The sequence below is a fragment of the Anguilla anguilla genome, chromosome 8, assembly GCF_013347855.1.
Source record: "Anguilla anguilla isolate fAngAng1 chromosome 8, fAngAng1.pri, whole genome shotgun sequence".
Classification (NCBI taxonomy): domain Eukaryota; kingdom Metazoa; phylum Chordata; class Actinopteri; order Anguilliformes; family Anguillidae; genus Anguilla; species Anguilla anguilla.
Genome location: NC_049208.1, coordinates 43548791 through 43572547, shown reverse-complemented (window position 1 = coordinate 43572547; position 23757 = coordinate 43548791). Strand labels below are relative to the sequence as shown.

General features: G+C 38.7%; 1 pseudogene; it reads right to left on the bottom strand.

Moving 5' to 3' along the window:
• Positions 1–23145, bottom strand: part of LOC118234214 — a 51583-nt pseudogene extending 28438 nt beyond the window's left edge.
• Positions 23146–23757: the final 612 nt, after the last annotated feature.

Sequence of the window (23757 nt, the reverse complement as noted above, 5' to 3'; positions counted from 1 at the left end):
TTATGACAATTTAAGTCTTCATGTCTCATGAGAATATTTTTTATCAAACTCATTTTAATCTTACCCAAGCCTCCGAGTATAAATCTCACTCCGGGATTAGATGCACCAATGCTTATTGAACACCTTCTTATAGCTGAAAAGCAGATAAAGATTGACCACATTCAAACTTTGAGTCATAACTGTGGACACTTAAATCTCAGATGTAGTTGTACACCAAATAAGTCATAATTCCTCAGGAAATTGTGCAGCAATTTAAATAAAACATTTTAAAAATTAAACTATACAAAATAAAAACAAGACAATCAAATGTTTTCAGCCTTTAATGGAGAGTTGTAATTCCACTGGCCATGGCACATTCTGCCCGATAGTGACTGAAGCCCTCATTATTTTCCAAGATCCTGATGATGACATTTAAAACAGAAAACACAAGTCACTAGTCCCGTTTACACATCATTATTTTTTATCATGTAACCAATACCAATTTGTTATGTACACCGGTAGCTATCAGCTTCACGAGTTTGACAGTTTAAAGATTTAGCACATTTACATATTTAAACAATTTATGACAACTTATTTTGTATTGCACTTTACAAAAGACCAGCTACAAGTGCTTTGCATTAAATAATATTAAAGAAAAATTGTTAAGCTTTACAAGAACAGATTAAAACAAATTTGTTCTGGTTTGATTAGGTCATTTTATTTTATGACTTTGTTACCTCCTCTGCCCTTTTGTTTGTTTTTGTTTACTTAAATAAAATTTTAAAAAAGACTAATAATAATAAGCTTTATTTATATAGCACCTTTCATACATAAAATGTAACTTGAAGTGCTTTACATTCAGCACTAAGATCAAAGCAATTACAAAGAATTGAAAAGATAAAAATACAGAAATACAGAATACAGAAATAAAATTTAAAAAAAATGATAATTTCAAGTGCCCACCACTCAGAACTCCGCCTGAGTTAAATTAAATAGATCAAAATTACTTTACAGGCCACCACTCAGAACGCCGCCTGAGTTAAATTAAATAGATCAAAATTACTTTACAGACCACCACTCACAACGCCGCCTGAGTTAAATTAAATAGATCAAAATTACTTTACAGACCACCACTCAGAACGCCGCCTGAGTTAAGTTAAGTTAATCAAAATGCAGACAAAGAAATCAGTAAAACAAAAATAAAAACATGGAGAAAGTAATACAAATATAACATAATATAAAAGAATTAATAAAAACAATAAAAACAGTGCTAAAAACAGTGCTGCTAGATATAAGCGAGATTAAAAAGGTATGTTTTCAGTTGCTGTTTAAAAATGTCCACAGAGCTAGCCTTTCTGATATGAATTGGCAGGGTGTTCCATAGTTTAGGGGCATAATGATTAAAAGCGGCATCCCTGATTTTCTTTTGTGAACTATTGGAAACAACTAATAAACCAGCTGCAGATGACCTTAGTGCTCATGAACGGACATAAAATAGCAGGGAATCTGAGATATAAGAAGGTGCTAAACCATTTGTCAGGGTCTGGGGTAGGACTCAAAAGCGGACCAGAGTTAAGAAGAACTGGCAATTTATTTTCACAGTACAGAATCAGAGGCAGTCTCGAAGTCAGGGTACAGGCAATGGTCAAAGTCCAGGGAATCAACACGATCAGGCAGAGGTACAAAAACGGGAGCCGGGAACAGGTCAGAAAACAGGCGAGAGTCGAAAATCCAAAACTAGAGGCAGAACAGGCAGGCTTAAACTCGTAATCGAAAACAGGACAGGCAAAAAGTCGAAAACCGGGAAAGACAACACACTAGAAAGGCTTGAAAGGCTACTCAGAAAAACAGAGGCACGATCTGGCAAAGACTAAACTGCACACAGAAACTAAATAGCAACAGTAATGAGTGGATGATGGGACGCAGGTGAAGATGGTTGGTGAAGGCTTGATTGAAGAAGAGGTAACAGGCGGGACTGGGGCGGGGCGTGGGCAGGAACCAGGAACCTTAGGGGGAAAAAATAACAAACGCACACCCAAGCACACGAACACAGAAAACACAACCGCAAGCGAAACAAAGTAAACCGAAAAATAAAAAAAAATAAAAACTAGAAAATAAGAAATAAACAAAAAGAAACAGGAACACAAAGAGAATCAGGCTGGATTCCTGACACCATTAAGAGCTTTGTATACAAGTAAAAGTATTTTAAAATCAATTCTAATAGATACAGGGAGCCTGTGCAGTGTAGCTAAAACAGGAGTAATATGCTCTCTCTTCCTTGTTTTTGTTAAAAGTCTAGCGGCAGAGTTCTGAATTAGTTGTAATCTTTCAATTGACTTTTTTGGAAGACCATTAAAAAGAGTATTACAATAGTCCAACCTACTTGAAATAAATGCATGGACTAACTTCTCAGAATCCTGTCTTGATAGAAATGGGCGTACCTTGGCAATGTTTCTTAGATGGAAGAAAGCAGTCTTGGTCACCTTGTTGATGTGAGGTTTAAAACTTAGATCAGAGTCTAGAATTACACCCAGGCTTGTTACTTAACCTGGGGAGCCAAATTTCCTTACCTAACCTCAAAGAAATTATTGCTCATCCATTGATTCACTGCAGACAGACAGGTAGTCAGGGAGAATAATGCATGGGACCATTCGGCTCAACTGCAATGTGTAATTGTGTGTCATCAGCATAACTGTGGAAATTAACATTGTGCTGTCTGATGATATGACCTAAAGGAAGCATATATAATGAAAAAAGAAGGGGACCAAGGCAGCTCCCTTGTGCAACACCAAAAGATATGTCACATTTTTCTGACATGTGATCTCCAAGATTAATATAAAATTGTCTCCCTGTAATATATGTTCGGAACCAGTTAAGAGCACATTCAGAGAGACCAACCCAGTTTTCAAGACGATTGATTAGGATATTGTGGTCAATCGTGTCAAAAGCTGCACTCAAATCTAAAAGAATAAGAACTGAAACCTTGTTAGCATCAGCACTAAGTCTAAGATCATTCACTATTTTAGTTAGAGCGGTCTCTGTACTGTGATTCAATTTAAAACCTGACTGGAACTTCTCTAGAGTACTGTTCTCATTTAGAAAGATTTTAAGTTGATTAAAGACGACCTTTCCAGCTATCTTGCTCATGAATGATAGGTTGGATATAGGTCTGTAGTTACTTAAGACACAGTCTCCAGAGATGTGTTAATTATCTTTCGAGCAGGTGTGGAGATACTCTTAAAAACATTTTTAAAGAATGCAGTAGGAGCAGGGTCAAGATGACATGTTGAAGGTTTACTCTGTGCTACAATCTTACAGAGCTCAGCCTCACAAATGCATGTAAAGCTTATCATCGTGGCTGGCTTGTTACAGGGCAGATCATCTAAGTTACCAGTGTTTCTAACAATACCAGCTCTAATGGTTGTTATTTTATTATTTAAAAATGTCCAAAATCCTCACACTTTGAGGCAGAAGTTTGGTTAAGAGGATCAGAGGCTGGCATGGGATTTAGTAATCGATCAATTGTTGAAAACAGTACCCTAGAGTTGCTGCCATCCTCTGCAATGATCCTTGAAAAGTGGGCTTTTCTTTCAGTGCATACACCATTATTAAAACTAGTAATGCATTCCTTAAGAATGCTCCGATGAACCTCTAGTCTGGTTGTTCTCCATTTTCTTTCGGCTCTTCTACATAATCGCTTAAGCTCACGGATCGTTCTATTTATCCATGGTGCCGTTTTATCACAAAGCTTTTTTTTAACCTTAACTGGAGAGACTTTGTTCAACATGTTACCTAACTTGCTATTAAAGGAATCAACCATCTCAATTAAAGGAATCAACCATTATCGAGTAATTATCAGTACAGACATCCAAGGATTTTGCAAGCTCGGGAAACTTACGTTCTGCTGTACCATCTAAATATCACTTTTGAATTGTGATTTCTATTTTGTTACTGGAGATGTTTAACAGAACATCAAAGTACACACAGTAATGATAAGAAACAGTAATGTCAGACACTGAAACATTGTCGATGCTTATCCCTCATGATACTGCCAAGTCAAGTATATTACCATGCTGATGGGTGGCTTCACTGACATGTTGAATTAATTCTAAGCTGTCTAATAGATTCATAAATTCCATAGCCTTGGAGTCAGCAGTATTATTAATATGAATATTCATGTCTTTTTTAAAAATTATTCTGTCATAACTAGTGAGCACAATGGACATAGGCTCAGAAAACTCAGGAAGAAATACTGAGGATTGCTGGGGCGGCCTGTATAATGTTAAAATAAGCACAACTGGGTCAGCTTTCAGCACAATGGCAAGATATTCAAAAGATGAAAAAGTACTCAAATCAATCTCAGTACAGCTAAACTGATTAGAGAAAATAGCAGCTATTCCACTTCTTCCACCCTGCCGTACTGACTGAAAGAAGTCTTAGTTCGGGGGGAAGCTTTGATAAGTGTTGCCGCACTGTCATTGTTAAGCCAGGTCTCACAAGAAACATAAAATGCAAATCCTTATCTGAGATAATATTATTAATAAAAAAACACTTATTTGTGAGTGACCTTACATTAAATAATCCCATAGTAATAGGGCCTGAAACAGACAGAGACTGACAGGGAGAAATCGGTCTCAGGTTGGTTAGATTAGCAGTGCGTGTGGGATGTGCTGCTCTGTGTAGTCTGTGGGTGATAAGAACAGGCACTGGCATTGAAGCAAGAGGGGGAGAGGGGGGAGGGAGACAGGTGTTCCTGGATAGGGGTCCACGCCTGGTAAAGGAGATGTAGGGTGGGGTGCCAGTATCAGTACAGGGACCCTGAGGACATCATATTGCAGTCCTCCTGGCTCTCCTGTGATGGGCCACCCAGGTGGGAGATGGCCAAGCCTCTAGCAAAACATCCATCTCCAGAAGTTTTGACTTGAGGCTGTCAGAGACCTGGCGGACAGGAGAGATGGGGGGAGGTTGGGGGGGTGAGGTCCGTGGGGCAGACAGGGATAGTCTTTCCAGGCCTGTGGTCAGGCCTAGGACAGGATCAGATGAGTGGGAGGTGGGAGATGTGGAGGGGGAGAATGCATGCGCCTGTTGGTGATCCTTGAGAGTGAACGCCGCTCAGCCGTGGCCTTGTAGAGAGATTTTGAGCATTGGCTGTTGTTGGCTCTGGGAGGGGGGGGGGGCATATGCTTGTTATCAGCATCCTTGGGGCTTGTGTTTGCGCTATAGATTAAGTTGGTGCTAAGAAGCTGCGTCCCAGTCCAGTTTGGATGAATGCCATCTTGTTTAAAAACTCAATTTCGGAGCCAAAACAGGTTGAAGTTGTCAATGAAATCTACTCCATATGTGGCACAGGCTGTTGTTAGCCAGGTATTAAGGCTGAGTAGCCTGCTGAAGGATCCAGCTCCTCTGTTCAGAGTAGGAATTGGGCCTGAGATTAATGTCTGCATAGGAAACTTTGCAAGTAGCTTCAACAGGTTGGAAAAGTCCTTTTTCAATAGCTGAGATTCCTCAGGGAGGATATCATATAACCCTGCATGTACAATAACCTTCTATACATAGGGTTTGGTGTAGAGGATTTGTGGTGTTAACTCTGTTACCCGTTCAACTGTTGAATTTGGGAGGAAAATATTTTCTATCATCTTGGTCTTTATGTTTCTGGTTATTGAGTCCCCAATGACATAAGTCGTATTTTTGTGCGTGTTAGTAGTCTGCCATTGATTCATCCTGACATTAGCATTATGGTTGGTAAATCTAGTAGACATCACGTTAGACTCACCGCTGGCGCCGGAGCTGCTGCTAGTGGGCTGCTTAGGTCCAGTAGGGCAGCTGGTGTTAGTGTTCGGACTAGCATTAGCAGGCAGTTTAACATTCAGCTTTTGGAATTCACCAAGTATTTCATACCTGTTTTCTAGTCGAGGCTCTGTCGGGACATGGGTGTAATTCCTTTTTGTAGCATTTTTGTTCTTTCTGCTCTTTCTGTGTGAGCGATGAACAACATCTGTCCATTTAAGGCTGGGTATAGAGGTTTTCGGTCTGGCTCCCTCTTTAATCCAGTTAGTGAAGTTTGTGAATGAAGTTAGTGGGAGAGGTCCCAGGGCTGGCTCAATCACATCACAATCAAGCCAGGGGAGGGTATCAGCCAGTTCAGATGCTGTAGCAGGTCCATGAGTCTGGGTTTTACCTATAATCACTGAGCTCTGAGAGTGAGGAAAAGCCTGTGTGTGCTGGGGAAGGAAAGTGTCCTGTGCTGGTTGTCCTGTAGCATCTAGCGTAGCTTCTTGTAGGAACGAGTCTATCGTTTTCTCATCTTCTCTGATTTGGTAGTGTGCTAATTCTTATCTCCAGCTTGTCAACCTCTGCTGCAAGCTTTGTGCAATTTGTGCATTCCATGCAGGTTCTCATTTCCAGTCCTTTGGCAGAAAGAAGCTTAAACTCAGGCTAGAATGTTGGCTGGCGTTGTTAAAAAAATATTAATAATAAAATAGTAATAAAATAATAAATAAAGTAAAAATTTAAAAAACAAAATAATGAATAAAACTGCAACAGAAGCAGTCAAAAGAAGGCATGTCATGGCCTGATTACCTGGGAACGCGAGTTATTTCGTTTTGCAAGTACAGTGTAAAGTTGGCAGGTTAGCTAGACTATACAGACTTGACAGTTCAGAAGAAATATTCAAAAATTGGAAGCATGATCTGTCTATGACATGGTTGTATAGAGGTAGACAGGGTCCGAGAATATTAGTCCATTCTTCCAGGAGTAATGACGTTACGGGGAAAATGCAAAGACATTATACATATACACTCCACGGCATGCAAATGATATGCAAATAAATACAAAACATGACTTTTTTATTTGACATTATGTTAAATTGTCTACTGTATAAGTGAATTTCCCTGTTTCTAGCTTTTCCCCAAACAGTTCACTGCAGCAAAAGTAAACAAGCAAATGGTGGCACAGGAGGTCTCAGGAGTGCATTTGTTTAATACTTGCTCATTTTCTGACCAATGATTTGTTGTTAAAAACATTAAAATGCTTGGCCCATTTTCTTTTTTGCCCAGGGGTGTACACAAAATGGTGTAGGTCCAGGTCCAGCTTCCCAGCTGAGGATTACTTCTCTTTACTTTTGTGCTCAAACAAAAACGAAACAAAAATCATAACTGCGCTCTCGGTGTTAGCTCCCAGTCTTGGCCACGAACTGTGGAGAGCAGCACACCTTTAAGCACGTGGGCTGCAGCCCAGGTGTGTGTGCTCTCTCCACCAGCCGGCGCAGCCGAAACCAGGCCGCCTCTTCAGTGGACTGACAGCCACAACCATTTTTAAAAAGAAAAATGAACCATTTAGGATATATATATATATATATATATATATATATATATAACATTTTAGAGAAAAGACAGCAACTTGGTCATGCATGCACATTCACTGAGAGCTGCACACTCTAGGTAACAATGTTATCATGGTATACAGCCAAAACCCACCAATGGGAGAATGATTAGAATTCTGTTAATGTACACAAGACTAACTAAACTTATCAAACATGAACACTAATCGAAACCCAAAACAAAGTCTCTTTCTGTAGAATTGGACGTTAATATATCTCTCCATGAGGTTGAAAGAAATTGCCAAGATAGTTATGCATTTAATGCCTGCATATCCAATCAAATACACAAGTATTTAAACAGTACTACCAAATTAGTTGTTGTTCTCCTTGCATTTAAGATCAAGCTATGACTATGCAATAAAAAATCTGTCCTAACTTTCTCGCTGATGGCTGGGGATGGAAATGACATTCAAAAAGTGGTAAAATCACCAAGATGCTATACAGAGTTTGCCACTGGTGGAATTACATTATTTCTTGAAGTAACTGTGTTGGTTCTCATTTGAATTTTGAACTCAAATGAACAATTTTTGATAATTTTGTTGAAGAGTATATCAAACTGCTCATTGAATACAAACCAGTGCTTTCCAATAAATCTAGGCTGTGAGCTGAGCTCAGTATTGTTGTACAGGCTAAAGAAATGTAGTTTGGAATTTTGAGCATAGCACTTATAATCAACCTTTAATACTGTGAAACAACCACTCATCCCAATTTATAGTTAGCTAATGCCTTGTATATAACACTGTTAGATACCTGTTATGTGGTTTGGTTTGGCTGTGTTTGTTTCAGGAGAAATTTGTTCTTGTACCACTCATTGATCTCATGGACAGTTCTGCTCTTGTCCCTCTCAAGGAGCTCATGAATACATTCAAATAGTTAAAGTTCAGCTTGACCAGGGACCTAAAATTTAATGTAACTTACTCAATCGCCTATGAGTTAAAACCTTGATTGCTTCATTATATTCTGGCAAAATTAACACTGAGAGGTCTAGGCCTATTTTCCCCATTTTGGCCCACAACTACTTGAACCACAGAATTCCACTTGTGCTCAGAGTTGAGAGGGGCCCATTTGTGCACCAGCACATAATTTTCAATAAAATATATGACTGATTTATGAGGCAACACCATTTTATCTACCAAGGTAGAAAAACATTGGGGACAAAGATTCATCCGCTTTCTGGGAAACTCTAAGCTGCACCCTCCCAAATGGCAAGAGAAGCTCAACATTATGGTCACTGTTTTTATTCTCAGGGACAACTTCCGTTTCAGAGTCAACCATATCAACTTCAGCAACAGCAACAGAATGCACTGCAAATATTTTCAGACATGGGATCGTCAACCCAAGAAGGTCTCGGAGAGATCAACCGCGAAATCATGAAATTTGTGAGCTTAAGCACGAGTCACCACACATGCAGGGAATGCAGAGGAAAACTTCTGAATGAAATTTTAAGTTTTGTTATCCAATTCAGGCACCTCGGTGACTTCGGGTAGGGAAAATACTTTTCCTCCCGCTAAATCATTACCAAGAATAAAAGAAACACCCTTAACCGGCAACTCGAGAATGAACAGCTACTTTAACAAATCCAACTACATCACACTGTATATAAACAGTATACAAAGGAACTTTTACCACACCAAGTTCAAAGCCTTGAACTAGAACATCTGATCTGCAACTTGTGTGCCATGAAAAGGGTAGAATATTGTCCAAAATGAAAGACTGCTTAGCCCCCATTCATCTCAGAATGCGAACTGGTTTTTGCATTGTGTCCGTTTCAGAAAATATGACTGTTCCCTCCAAGATAAAGGGCTCAAAAGCAGGGTCCACAGAGGCAGAAAGCGATTCATTCATAACTGCATTTGGGGTATTAACCAGTCCAACACTATTAGCGGCAGCTTGTGAACCTTCGTTTTTTGATTCAAGACTGGACAACCGGCAATGAGATGTCCACACTGATGATAATAAAACCAATCCCTAGATTCACTAGGGTTGGCAGAGTGCTTTGTTACCTCTAGTGTAATTAACATACAGAGATTTTGAAAACTACACGCTGTGCAGACAAAAAAACACTCTTCTGCGTAAGCACAAACTTGTCAGCCAGAACGGCTGCTTCAGATAACGAGGACACCTTTTGTTTGCTCAGGTACACCACAATTCTATTAGGAACACAATTCTTGATTTCCTAAAGAAACAACAACTCTTTCAGTTGCTCAAAATTTGCAGCTTTACAAGTCGAGCAGCACTTATCAAACCGTGTATTCTTAACACAAGCAGACTAAACAAAAGTTTTATTAGGGGTTTTTACATGCTTTTGAAACTTCTGTCTATATGCTTCAGGGACAAGCTAATATGCAGGCAGTACCATAGTTTTCACCACCTTGTAATCCAAAGTTTCTTCGAAAGACAAAGCTGCACACATCTCCTGAGCCTGCACTATCAGTTTGCATTGCAGCCGCAAGGACGACACACGCTTTGGCCAATGCAGTGTTGTAGCAATGCGTTCAAACACACAACAATGGCATGGCTTTACTGAACTGAGAGGGATTGGGCGAGTTGTGGTTTTGTCATGAATTAAATACACTTAGTTTTATCATTACCTCCTGCTTCCAAATCAGTATATGTTTGACTTGTATTGCTTATTCATAGACATTGTGAAGCAACAAAACAAGTCTATCCTCATGCAGCATAGTTGTAACATATACATATATAATGTAAATAGAACATACATATAGAAGAGTATAGAAGAAGTAAAACCTGGTTTCTATCTCACACTTGATTAGTAACTGGCCAACAAATAATGTAAAGTCTACAGAAAATCAAGATTGTTTGAAAAAGGTTTCCTTACTATTCCCTATTGACACGATTACGTAGACAAAATAAATGTATCTTAAACATGACCACAACTCATCCAATCCCGCATACATAGCTTTTTGGTAATAAATGAAAAAAGAAAAGCTAATTAGTTGCTGGTTTAAATATCCATGCACAGTATGCTCTTTTAAACGAACAGCATATTATCCTGTACATTTATGATTAGACGCAGTTATTTTTTGTTGTTCTGATGTTCTATGTTAAGATTTGTTTAAATTGACAACAATTTGTTTGTGATCACCTCAAACTTAATGTGACTTTTGTAGCTGAAACATATATGATCTTTGTAGTGAAATTTTACAGCTTTACTTCTAAGTAATTAATTATATTATAATTCTTATGGTTCTCCCCTATTCAAAATATCTGAGTGGTAATGACATCCTGTGACCATCATCCATCCATTATCTATACCTGCTTATCCTGGGCAGGGTCACGGAGGGTGCAGGAGCCTGTCCCAGTGTGTATTGTGTGAGAAGCAGGAATACACCCTGGACAGGCCGCCAATCACAGGGCACACATGCTATTCACCCACCTGCATGTCTTTGGACTGTGGGAGGAAACCAGAGTACCCAGAGGAAACCCATGCAGACATGGGGAGAACATGCAAACTCCACACAGAAAGGCCCAGGCCAGGATTCGATCCCAGGACCATCTTGCACTGTCAATAATTTTAAATACATAATGTATATACATATACATATATATATATATATATATATATATATATATATATATATATATATATATATATATATATGTATATAGGTATATAAGCTATAATATATATAATAAGAACTAAAACATAACTTTCAATATTTTCATTTTATGTAGAAAAATACTGTACAAAGCGATACATTTTCAAGCTGATTATAACATTTCCAGCAGTAGGGATGTGTATCAAGAGCCAGTTCTAAATTTTCAAAAAACTGGGAAATCATTAAGAAATGTGCTTTTTGAATTCGCTGATTGAATCCTGAAAAATGTATTTTTAATGGAATTTGCAGATTACCACCCAGTTTGGCTATTTTTATGCCATTGTGCGGGGGGAAATGGCTTTGGCCAGTTTGTAATAATTTGGCCTATTTCTTGTTATATTGGGCAGGTTTTTTATCTTCCTGTTTCAGCTAATCATTTACATTCGCTGGTGCAATTTGTTCCTCCTCCATCTATTCCTTGGTTGGTATTCAACCTTTAGCAAAAGAAAGATAAACACTATAGTCCACTAATCCCTAGAAACAGTTGCTAGAAACAGTTGCTATGTACTTTTACCTCTGACATCAAGCCCCAACACTGTCTGCAATAGTATAGTCTAGCTGATAGCGGAAACAAAATTCTAGCTAGCAACAAGTTACAAAGCTTCTGTACGTGGTTAAAGGCAGCTGTTGGGGAACTTGCAATTTTTATCCTGTAACTTTTATTCCATTTCCAAAGCCGAAGGCAAACTTGGAAAAGTGGAAAAGTCTGTTGTGGATAAAAATGTGACACTAGCCTTACCACAGAGTGACACAGCTAGCTACATTTACTCAAATTAAATGTATTAGAAGGATACACTCCTTGAGATGAACCATCTTGTTTTCAAGGGGGTCCTCAACACAAATATATAAAAAATACAGTTCATAAAGCAAAACAACACAAATACACTCACACACACACAGGCAAAAGCTCTCCCAGGCCTAGCCACTCCCACACCCACTGATTCCCCCAAAAATGCTAAATATATACAGTAAATCTACACATACCCATACAAAGCTATATACATACATTTACATGCACCTACACATTAGAGATAATTTATTTCCATATCTCAAGTATAATTAGAAGCATTTATCACTGAGTCAATATGGGGCTTAAAAGAAAGTTGAGAATCAAGCCAAAGACCCAAATATTTAAATTCCTCCACTTTTTCGAGTGGTGTCCCATCTAAGAAATTAATCGACCAATTATTGGTTAAATGCAAAAACACTGATCTAGTGCCAAACAACATACTATAAGATTTCTTCTTATTCAGTAGAAGTTTGTTAAAAGAAAAACATTTTTGAGCAGCATCAAAATCAGCCTGTAATGTACAATGAATTTGTGAGATGTCAGGCTTAGAAGAATAAATCACAGCATCATCTGCATATAATTGCATAAGACAATCAGAACGGATTTGTGGGAGATAATTAATAAAAATGGAGAACAGCAACAGCCCTAGAGATGAACCTTGAGGTACACCTTTTTCCATGATCATAAAATCTGACTGATTGCCCTGATAAGAGACACACTGACGTGTGTGATGAAGATATGAATTGAACCAAAGTAAAGAATGTTTTGAAAGACCAATAGCACAAAGTTTGTCAAGGAGGAGATAGTGATCAACCATGTCAAAAGCCTTAAATATCTATAAATATTGTGCCTGTAAGCATATTGTTGTCCAATGAAGAGGATGCATCATTGGTGAATTTTAAAAGAGCATTGGTTGTAGAGAAGTTAGGTCTGAAAACAGATTGGTGTGAAGATAAGATATGAGAGTCATTAACATATTGAGATGGTTGATTAAAAATGAACACTTTTGCTATACTGTTAATAATGGAAATAAGTCTATAGTTATTGAGATCGAGAGGATCTATTATGACCCCATTGCATAATAATTATGCAATGGGGTCACTTTGGCACATTTCCAAATTAATGGAATGTCACATGTAGATAAATATAAATTGAATAAGTCAGACAGAGAATATGCCAGAACATGAGAAACTTAATCTCCAAACCATCTGGGCCAGTACCACAACCTGAGCTTAGATCACAAATAACCTGCTGAATATCAATTGGACAGATTCTTCTAAAGGAGAAGGAGCTACCACATTTAGAGTTATTCAATGAAATATCAGAGTAGGAAAGATCAGAAAATTGTGAACTGCAGACAGAGGAAAAATGCTGGCTGAAGGCATTAGCAATTATTGAGGGATCATTAACAACTTCATTATTAACTCTAATATGAGTAGTAGGTGGATTTATTGATTATACTGTTGATTCTGTTCCAGAACTGTTTAGGGTTATTAAAATCATTAACCAAACAGTTTTTCTAATAATTAGATTTAGCGTTTCTTGTTTTGGTTGCACATATATTCCTTAAATGTTTATATGCATTCCAATCAGCAGAATCCCTTGTCGAGTGATATTTTTCCTAAGCCTTATCTCTCTGTTTAAAAAGATCACCATTAATCCAAGGTAAATGTCTACCTTTAACCTTAATTGTTGTCCAGGGGGCATGTTTGTCTATAACATTAATGATCTCAGTGTAAAGGAAGTTCCATGCATCTTCAACAAAAGGTATTAACTGAAACCTGCCCCAATTTATGACAGTTAAGTCTTGAATGAAAAGTTCAGTATTAATATTTTTACATTGTCTTACCTTGATGCATCTTGGTGGAAGACGAGGTACTTTAATCTTACAGAAAATAATGGAATGGTCACTGAAACAGTCAGATAATACCCCAGATTTTATCATTCTATCAGGATAGGTGACAAGAATCCAATCTAACAAGGACTAAGACCTGTAATCAATTCTGGTAGGCTCACTTATGAGTTGAGTTAAGTTTATACTGCCAGATAGGTTTCGATCATTGAGAGATGAACGATCTAGCCAACTGCTGTTAAAGTCACCCAGAATAATCATTTCATTTGGATGACCTAAAGAGTTAATGGTAGACAAAATACACTTTGTAGATTCTGAGGGAGAGTTTGGAGGTCTGTAAATATTTCCTATTAGTCAACAGTTTGTTTGCATAAAAAATTATTTTAACAAAGAGACATTCAAAATACCTAGGGTTCTCTTTTGGTATAACAAGCACTGAGGACAAATTTGAAGAAACATACGTAGCCACTCCTCTGGCACCCCTATCACCTCTGTACAAAACATAGTTGTCAAGTTTAATTTCATTATCGGAGACATTACTATTCAGCCATGTCTCAGAAAGTGTAATTACACTAGGTTTATTATAGACATGCCAAGCTCTTAAGAGACCTATTTTAGAAGGTAAGCTCCTAATATTCAGATGAATAACATGTAGACCTTTAGCAGTGTCTATTATGCAGAGATAGCAATAAAGAAACAAAATATTCACATAAGTACATCAACAGATCATGTCCTGGGTATATGATAAAAATGAGGGGCTGGGGGTAAGGGGTAGGTAGCAAGAGAGCAGCGCACGCACACACACACACACACACACACATACAAAGAGATTATCACAAACTGGCTAAACAAAAACATGATAAAGCGGAGCTCAGTAGGCAAGTTTAGCAGGGGATAGTGTGATTGCATTATTCAATTTAAATTACCCTAAATAATTGGGAACAATATATTGTGTCAGAACTAATATTCAACATTCAAAGGTCATGCTCAACCACAGGCCTTTAGTATGAAAAACCACAATAAAAATAGAAATAATATTTTAGTATAAATCAAGAGGAGGAAAAATATTCAACAATCATTCACTTCCCATCAAATAGGCCTTTTGAATGGAGACTAATTTATCCAAGGATATTATCTGTCACAAACATTCACAGCATGACTTTACGACATACTTCTGCATCTTGACGCCTTACGTTATGATTTACGGCAAACAAAAAAATTATTCACTCGGCATAGATTGGTTTAACAACATGCCGCAGTCACAACAAAGTTTCTTATCAAAAGTCAGTTATAAGTCCCAGCAACTCAAAGGCATTCTGTGCCATCATAACAAATTAATGATAGAAACAAGAAAAACAGTAATTAGACGGAGAGGAAGAAAGAAGATTATCACCCATGGAATTATGGAGGTTTCATGGGATATCTCAAAGAAATGCCTCAGCTTCATCAGGGTAGAGAAACAGTGAGGGTTTACCCTCAGTAATAACTCTCAGCGTGGCAGGATAGATTAAAGAGTATTTTATGTCCAGGTCGCGGAGCTTTTTTTATGGGATCAAACTGCCAACGTTTCTGAAGTAACCCAGCACTGAAATCCGGATAGATGTGGACTTGCACACCTTTGAACATGTGTTCCTTTTTCTCCTGGGCAAGTCGAAGGATCCTCAATTTGTCCTGGAAATGAAGGAATTTGACCAGGATTGGCCTTGCTTTACCGAGGAGAAGAAGGATCAGCTGGTTCATGAAGCCCAGAATATCCCGGCCCTCAGCTTGTTCAGGAACATGTAAGAAGCTAAGATTCTCGGCGTCTTCAACCTTTTCCTTCAGGTAGGAGTTTTCTTTCTCCAGTGTTTTGACATGATTTTCCAAATTTGATATGTTGTCCTCATTAGAGCTGAATCTATGTTCAAGCTCTGAAACTTGCTCTCCAAGTGTAGACAGCGATCTGTGTATTGTATTTAAGCTCGCTTGAATATGATCAATTTTTGAGCCGAAATGGTAAAGTATATCAGTCTTCAATTGCTGTATGGCGTCCCAGATGGTTTGACTGGAAACCGGTACTTGGTCTGTGGCAAAGGACAAGACGATTTGGAGTCAGATCAATAATGAACGCACAAAGCTACCGTTTGTTGTAGAGATTAGGTCCGTATACATTGATTTAACAGTATAACAATCGGAGGTGGCCAAAATAAAACTATAAAAGTCTTAAATGCCAATCAAAACTAATTAATACTAATGCTAATGCAGACTGAGTTTTCAGCAGATGGTCATGCCAACGCCATTGCGGCCATTGAAGCCTATGTAAGAAAATGTAAGCTAAATTCTGTCTATTAATAACATTAGATAGCTAACATGTCCAGTCTATTAACTGGAGTTAGCTGAGTGATTAAATCAAATAAAAGTGTATCTGTCAAATGCACTGTTAGCAATACAGCAGATAGGCAGTTGTTAGCTGGCAATGAAATGGTTAACGTCGAGCATCATTGTGTAGATATATGATGGGAGCTAGGTGGTGGTGAAACAATAAGAGATTATATATAATTATTTTGTAGACTGAGCGGTTTGAAGCTCTGATTGGGCAGGTTCACCATTTTCAAATCTAGCAACACTGCTGTAGAGCAGGTATGCAATCCAGCCAAGTTACACCTTGGCGGGGCATGCTCCATACCTATACAGCACCTAGAGTTTGGCACTTTATCAGGGTTCTCCACAGAAATAACCGCAACAGCCACAGACTCTCAGCCCTTAAAAACATTAATTTCTGTACATTCTGACCGAATTTCAACAGACAGAATTCATAAACAACTTCACATGTCTACATAATACTAAGGGGATTTTGTGTTTTATCCTTTTTCCTGCCAGCAATGCTCCTAGCCCACAAATAATGTCTCCCCATTGGTCATTTTACGTACATCAACCAATAAAAACATTGGATGCAAATAAAATATTCATGTATACAAGCACATTTAAAAGAGTACAATTTGCAGCTCTGACGTGTAATTCCTGCGTGGCCTAGTGGGTAGTGCCATTGTCTTAAGGCTGGAACTGTTTACAGGGCTGAGAGACCGGGTTCAATTCCCCCCCTCTGACTGCAGCAAATCTCTAAACTCAGTACAATGGCTTGCTGCCAAACTAAAAATACAACATTTAAACTATTGTATTTGCATCTGTAAAATCTTTCCGGGATAGTTCCACTTTTGGCATTTTCAGCGTGTTTAACGTTAGCTACCTTGTGTGTGAGTAACTTCCCATTCTTGTACAATGAAAACCATGTCTTTCATGAGATACATTACATTTCATGAGATTACAGCAATAATCTTTTTGTCTCTCTGTTAGCCAGTGCGATACCAGCTGACACCAGTAGATGGCAGTGGTCGCCAGTCAGTGTGAGATTCGCAGGCACACAACGTCTTTCTTGGTAGCAACAAGCTTGGCTGGGTCAACTGACTTGAAAAAATTCGGGAGACATTGGGTAGCATTGCTTTGGAAACAGATTCTTTAATTTCTGTGAGGCAAGATAGCCTATACAGTTTTTAGTACAGTACCTTGGCGTCATTTTGTTATCAATACTTTTAATGGCAGGCCTAGATTTAGCCAGTTTGAATGAATGACTTATAGATAGTGCTTTGTGAGAGTAACTTGGGATTTTTGTACATTGAAAACATGTGTTTTAATGAGATATACAGTACAGACTGGAGAAAAAGCTCAACTGGCTAAGTTTCACAAAAAGTACTAGGGATACAGCAAAATGAAATCACTGGACAAAAATAATTTCATACCAGGGAGGAAGCATGGCATAATAAAGTATAAAGAATGTGCCGTTTTTGATTATCCCCTAGTTTTACGGCATTGAACTTGGGTAAAAAAAGAAAAGCAAACAAATTAAAAAAACAAACAAATGTAAAACAGCGACCATCGTTATGCATGGTAAGATAGAGAATATAGTTATACTCCGTTTCTATTAACTGATTGTCACCAAGTGGTGACCAGGTTTATTGTGAAGGGTTTGCAGTCTTTTTCAGCTGTTGCAAATGTTTGTGTTGAACTCATTTATTTTTCTTTTATTTATTTTTATTTAATTTGACTGTTTTACTTATTTACCTGTTTTATAGCACCCTAAATAAAGGAGGTTTTGTGTACAACATATTTTGGCTTCTTTTTGTACTCAATTTATGAGTATATTTTTGACAAACACGCCTGCCACAGGCCACCGAAGTGGCTTTCCTTGGGGCCCTCCAGCACAGAGACACAGGGAGATGATGTTCCAACAGTCCAGATTTATTTTACGAGGGTTTGGCAAGGTGGTACAGCCAAATGAGCAGATCTTACACCCTGTCATGACAGAGAGCTCTCCTGTGTGGGTGGGGATGGCAGATTTAAGCTGTGCGCAGTGATTACCTCACTACGCACAGGTGCAGCCACCCCTGTTCCTGGGTCCAATTAGCCTGGCCAATTATCTAATTCTTAACCAATTATCCAATTGGCCAGGTCTAATTAGCTTGACCCAGGGCAGGTGTGGCTGCTTAAACCAGCCATCCCCACACCACAATATTAAAATTGGAATCTACTTGTGACATGCACCAGTTGTGGTGCTTTCTCCGGTTACCTTATGAGGTAATCGTAGCCTTCAGCCAGGAGCAGATGTCATCAGGTGGTACACAACCTTCACTGAGTGTTTCAACCCTTAACCACAACACTCTCCAGTTGGTGGGCCGGCAGTGGTGGCCAAATCACTGCCCGTCTGCTCCTGGCTTCCAGCTTCCCTCCTCCCGCTTACTCCATATCCAGCAGGAGGCTCGTTCTGCCTCCTCCCCCATCCTATGAGCTGCTTGTTTTTTGCTCCTTTCGTCCAGGCCCAGAGCTGACAACAACCGCCATGCTGACTTGGCTGGGAAACCTCTGTAGCCGATCTCCACAGGGAACAACCATGCCTGCCATCCCTTGTCCTTGCATTCCTGGACTAAGGGCTGGTATTTCAAGGCCTTTCTCTCGTGGGCCTCTTCACATCCCTCCTCCCACGACACTGTCAGCTCAACCAGGTTAGTGGTTTCAGAATATCAACAAGGTCCAAATCAGAAGGGCAGCTGACCAGGTTGTCAATACTTACGCCAAGACCACAGTTCCGGGAATGGATCGTTGGTTGCCACATCTCCCTCCCTCGCTGGTGTGTAACATTTTTGGAGCCAAAACCCAGAAGGGAACGGTCTCGGCATAAGATGAATTAGACTTTGGCTGAATTCTGGGGTTGGAGGTGTGTGGCATTCAGTCCGGCAAAACAAGACAAATCACAAAATTGGAAAAGTTAAAGAAATACAAAAAAAATTATTAAGCCATAATGGATTTAACATACTTCTCCCTTCCTCTACTCCCGCTATTGCAAGTGCACTTTTACACATGCACTGTCTCTCTCCTGTTACCTGTCATTTCCACATAAAACATACATAGCGGAAATATTAATCATTTATATAACTGCAGTGCCCACAATTATTCATCCCCATTCTAAAGTCTTCCTCAGCTTCATCATACTGTTGCAGTGAATTAATTTTGTGTGATTATATGTGCTAAATTAGTTTCAGTATGGCTTGATTTCCAGAATCCATAAGTGTAAAATGCAAAACCTGGCAAATCAAATTCAATATAGCTAAACGGAAATTAGCAAGAGGTAAATGCAGCACTGACATTAGGAAGTATTTCTTCATACAGAGAATAGAGGTTGTGTGGAATAGCTTGGCTGGTCAGTATTGAGGCAGAAAATTTTGGGGTTCTCAAGACCAGGTCTGATACAGTACTAGATACCATCTAGTTTGTGGGTAAATAGTGAGCACAAAGTACCCTTTAGTGGTATAAAAATGGTGAGCCTTTTTGGGCTGAATGGCCTATTCTCATCATTATGTTGTGTAAGGTTACGTGTTTATCTTTTGTATTTTCTTTTATATTTTTATATTAAATGTATCCTTTTAAAAAGCCATTATTCCCATTATATTCAATTACAGATTACAGCCTTTATTTTACGTTTATGTATTAATATTAGTGAAGGTGCTTTGCTATATTTTTATGGGATTTTTGTAAACATAATGTAGAATGTAGAAATGTATGATGTAGAAAATAAGAAAAACTGTTAAATAATATAGAGAATGTTTGTGAAATAACTTCTATTCAGTGCAGCTAGCTAGCTTAGCTAAATTTAGTTAGATGTGTGAGAAATTATTACTTTTAAATGTGGTTCAACATCCCTCCTGATTTTAGAAATCTGTTCACTTCGCAGTGCTTTGTCTATCTGAAAATGTTGAAAAGAGAGATTTTGACTCCAATCATGCATTTTCAATGGTTTACTAATGCTTCCAGGTGGAGTTTCCCACCGTGAGTGTCATGTTAGAGCAATAATGGCCACCATGTGATTATTGTGAATTACATCACTTCCCAGGCAGCATTAGAGGAGGTTCACAAACATTTTTGCACACTATTATGTCACGACATTTGCATCATGCAACACATAAAAAGATATGTTGGCATGGTGATGATAGCCTGGAGGTTTAGCTGAAATACTGATGAGCTACACTCAGATTTCCCTAGGGGCTCATGGTCATTAAGCCTGAGAGCACTGACCCTCAGGGTGTCCTTGTCCCACCAGCCCCCCTCCACCCCCCCACCCCCGGAGTCTCATCTCGTATCACGGCACAGCATATACAAGAATTATTATTTTTTTATTAAATGTGTCCACCTATCAGTATCCAAAGACATAACGGTAGTTGTCAGTCGGTCAGATGTTCCCGTGACAACATTTCTTCTGTAATAAATCATGCCAGCAGCATTTTAGTAATTACAGATTTTCTGTTCTTGACTCTCTGTGGTGCACAATGTAAGTCCCTGGCATGTTGCCAGTAATTTACAGCAGACTGCCTTATTTGGGGTGCAAAAATTAAGCAATGAGTTTGAATGCACTTTTCAATAAAAAATTTGAATTCATGCATGCATATTCAGTGTTCCAGACTTGATCCTTCAGAGAACCAAGGTTTCTACAAAAATTATTTCAGTAAACATGTTTGGCCTCTGTCTTGAAGGTACGAGAGGGTCAGAGGATTCAACTGCTTTAAGCAATGATAAACTAATAATGAACCTTACCATAAAGCATGCAACATGTGAGTACACACGTGAACTATAAAATAATCCCACTTATGAAAAGAAAAAGGAAGCCTACTGAGGGAATTCCCTTGCATACTGCTTACTGCCTTCTATTTTCCACCACAGCAGTGTGTAACGTGTAACACAGGGGTTCTCAACCTTTTGTAACTCAAGGCCCACTTGTGCATATGTCAAGACGGTCAGGGCCCACATACTGAAATAAATGTAAAACATTCTTAAAATAATAAATAAAGGGGTATTCTGAACTGTAAATGATTGCTATGTCACTGTCAGCTGCAATGATTGAATTGAATATTCTGCTTACCCTTAGTGAGATACTTGGGCTTGCTTCTGAGAAATGATCAGATCAAGCCTGGGTGGGATGGGTGAGAGGCTGATTCTCAGAGTAGCATTCAAAGTTGCTTTCAGTTTGTTCCTAGACTTTGATTTTGTGACAGTCACAATTGAAAACCCTGACTCACATAGGTATGTGGTGGTGAAAGACAACAGAAACTTGATTGCCCGTTGTAACAGAGTGGGATAGTCATTGGCAGCAAATATCCAAAACGATGCCAGGTCAACTTGTGTGAGTTGAAGCTTCAGGCTGCTGTCAGCAGATAGTTCCATCAGCTGGTTTTCCAACACAGTGGACAGGGCCATGTCTTCTGATGCAGGATCCACTGAGAATGGGTCCAAAACCCAAAGATTTCCATTCCGAGGGTCCTCTGGGAAGTAATCTGAAAATGTATTTATATTCTCAAATGCTGCATGACAACATTGGCAATGTTGACATGGGCAGAACTTTCACTCAGAAGTGTCCATCCGTCCCTCTTTGACTCTCCTGTTCCAAAGGATGAGTTTTTTCTTGAAACCCTCAAATGTGTCTGAAACCAAAAAGAATGTCTCCCTTGCATTGACATATTCAACTGATCAAATGTCACCATCAATATAATGCTCTACCAGAGGGGACTGCTTCTCATCAAGAAATGCATGCACTTCTTTTCTCAGTTCAAACAGGCGATTAAGCACGTCGTCTTGATACAACTTCACTGTGATACAAGAGTTGCACATGATCTGCATCCATTCTCTCACACAGAGCAGAAAAACATCTCAAGTTGACTGCGTTTTTTAAAATATAGTTCACAGTTTTCACAGCCATATTCATAACGTCATGCAGCTCGAGTGACATCTTTTTGTGGCCAGATTTTCTCTATGTAAGAAACAATGTGTCCACTTTGCCTCCGGTGCCCTCTCCTGGATTTGCTTGACAACAACGTGATGTATTCCTGTCATCGATGCAGCACCGTCCGTGCGTACACCAATGCAATATTTCCAATCGAGTCGTCTTTCAGTGAAGTACTCATCAAGGCAGCAAAAGCATTCGTCTGCTGTTGTTCTGGTGGGAAGCTCTTTGCAAAAAGTAGATCTTCGTGAAAATTACTGTCCCAGCTGTATCTTACAAAAACCAACAAACTAACGTCAGTGGACTCGTCCAACTGTATGGCAAAGTGTGGGCTTAACTTTATTCTCTCCAGAAGTTGGCTTTCAATGTCATCACTCATGTCAACAATCCTCCTACTCACTGTGTCGTTCGATAGCGGTACGGTCTAGAGTTTCATTGCCGCTGCCTCCCCCAGTAACTCTCGGCACATATCCGCGGCGCTAGGCAAGATGAGATCCCCTGCGATTGTAAACGCTTTCTTGCTACGAGCTACAGGGGCAGCCACCAGATAACTCGCTTTCAGGGCAGCTTTCGATTGTGTTGTTAGCGTACTTATGACTTTCTGTTGTGCTTGAAGTCTGTCTCGCTTCCTTTGAAAATATTCTTTTGGTTTTCCAACACACCCAGGGTGTTTTTTGTTTAAGTGTCTCAATAGCTTTGATGGTTTTAATGTTTCATTTGAGAGGACTTCACCACATTCAACACATTGTGCTTTTGGCTCTGCATCACTTCCCGCCACTGTGAATCCAAACTTAATGTATTCAGGGTCGTATTTTCTGACAACATGCTTCGATACCTTAGCTGTTGCAGTTGTAGAAGTCTCACCTCCACCACCTTTTCTCTTTGAAAACCGATCCGTAGTTCTGTTGTAATCAAAATATAAATGCTTGCTTGCTCTCTCCTTCGGAAACCGAAACTTAACAGCGACACGTTTGTCTCTGATGACGTTCAAGTCATGCGCAGTTATTTTCATTATTTATTCATAAAAAAAAAAACGTGTTGTGTATTATTTTAATTAAAAAATTCATTAACAGAAATCCCTGTTGCCATTTAGGTATTTTAGGATTAGTAGTATGTGTTAATTAGCCCAACTGACATGCAATCACTTTGACAAGCAAATATTTTTGTTTTGGCGAAGTATTTGGGCAGTACCTCCGCAGCCCACTGGGCGGTGCCCTGTAACATGTACTAGCATAGTAATAGAGTATTAGGATATTTAAAATAGTTGGACCAGAATCAGAAGCTCTAGAATACAACTCAGGGAGGTGGAGGATACTGGATGACAACACTCAATGATAATAATAATAATAATAATAATAATAATAATAATAATAATAATACTTTATTTATATAGCACCTTTCATACATAAAATGCAGCTCAAAGTGCTTCACATAAAATGAGAGGAAAAAAGAAAAACAAAAAATACAAATAATAATAAATAAATAAATAAATAAATAACAATAATCATTTTTAAAAAAGGATAATAATGATAAAATAATAATCATTTAATATAGTAAAACAAGAACACAAATAAGATAGTGAGGTAATTAAAAGCAAACTAAACCTATAAAAACAATAAAACAAGAGCACAAATAAGAAGGGAAGGGAAAAGCAAACTAAATGTATAAAAACACAAGGCTGAAACATTTAGACGTAACTTACATAGAAACTATACGCTCAGATCGCCTAGTTTCACTCACTGTGGCCAAGCGGAATTGATAACATTTCAGAAAATATGTAAGTTTAAAAGATTGAATTCAATCTTCTACTGGGACTTTTGCCGTTTATTGAGGGTG